We start from the raw sequence: 1,638 nt of genomic DNA, 5'->3' as shown, positions 1-1,638 counted from the left end.
CCAGTGTAAGTTCAATTCATAATGACCCTGTATAGGGTCTCTGAGGCTATAAGTATCTGGCAGCAGAAAGTTTCATCTTTCTGGCAGCAGAAAGTTTCATCTTTCTCCCTTGGAGCAGTTGGTGGGTTTTCAGAAGGATGTGAGAAAATACCATGGCTTGTGTCAAACACTCCTTACTCCTCATAGTGACCTCTTAAAAGAGGTATTTTACAGCATATGTGCCCAATGTCAATTCTTAATAATTTCATCTTTTAATAGCAAAGATGTTTCAGAGTTTATGAAGAGAGAAGTCTTAATTAATCTTATCTTTGTTTCTCCATTTCTTTAAAAATACTAATAGTTATTTTTTTGATCAATGAAAAGTTTTTTAAAAGTTTTGTTTGTTTTCCAATATATTTTAACAAACAATCATTTTTGAAGTTGGTAGCAACATTTCATTTTGTTACTATCAGCAACTCCAAATATAATATTAGGGACACACGTTGACATCATTTAAAAATATTTTAACACAAAAATCTAAAAATACAGAATGCATTTGAAAGATTATTTGGAAAACATAAAAGTACACCAATACTATTAATACTGTGAAGTAGTACAATTCTATCTCAAACATTACAGCAATGTCTACTTAATACATACATGAGCTATATATGATCACTTAAATGTCAGTTTAAATAGAGAATACAGTAAGAAATATAAACTTTTACTTTAGAAGTAGCATGCTACTTCAATGTTATAAAAAAGCATATAAAAAAGATGCATCAGTATATATGGAGAAATTCCTCATCTTTTAAAAAATTCCATATTTAACTATCTCTAGTTTGCTTTTAAGTACTCATGGTGTGGTACTGTATGGTCAGCACTGGGCTGCAAAACACATGGTTAGTAGTTCAAACCCAACAGCTGCTCCTCAGAAACCCTATACAGTCTCATTATGACTCAGACTCAATGGTGCTTAACATCAACAGTTACTTGTGAAGGAGTACTGGTATCATAGCAGGCAACATGTTGAGATGCATGGTTAGCAGTTCGAATTTATCAGTTGTTACACAGATAAAAGATGAGGCTCTCTGTTCTTGTAAAGATGTGTTGTTGTTAAGTGCCATCCAGTTGGCTCTGACCTGTAATGACCCTGTATAGAGTTTCTGAGAAGCAGCTGGTGAACTTGAAGCACTGACCTTGTGGTTCAAACTGACTTTGAATTCAGCACATACAGCCTTGAGAACCCTATACAGAGTTGCTGTGAGTCAGAACTGACTTGATGACACACAGCAGCAGCAGAAGGTTACTTTTTTGAGTCTTGGTTTGGTGCTGTAGTTTAAGAATTGGACTATTAAACACAAGGTCAGAGGTTTAAACTCATGATCGACTCCACAGAAACCCTATATGAGTCATTATGAGTTGGAACTTTTACCACTTCTCCTAAAACAATTGAGAGCATATTGGAGACATACAACCTGAGGAGAAAATATCCTCTAATCTCACTAGTTGTTAGGTTAAAATGTAGAATTAAAATATAATTTCTGTATATAGATGTATTAATTATCACTAATTATATAATATTTTATGTTATAACAGGAAGTAGCATTAGAGGTGATACAGCTCAGTGCTTTTCAAAGTACCTTTTTTTTTTTTTTT

Source organism: Chrysochloris asiatica, unplaced genomic scaffold (assembly GCF_000296735.1).
Source record: "Chrysochloris asiatica unplaced genomic scaffold, ChrAsi1.0 scaffold00073, whole genome shotgun sequence".
Classification (NCBI taxonomy): Eukaryota; Metazoa; Chordata; class Mammalia; order Afrosoricida; family Chrysochloridae; genus Chrysochloris; species Chrysochloris asiatica.
Note: the sequence above shows the minus strand (reverse complement) of the source record.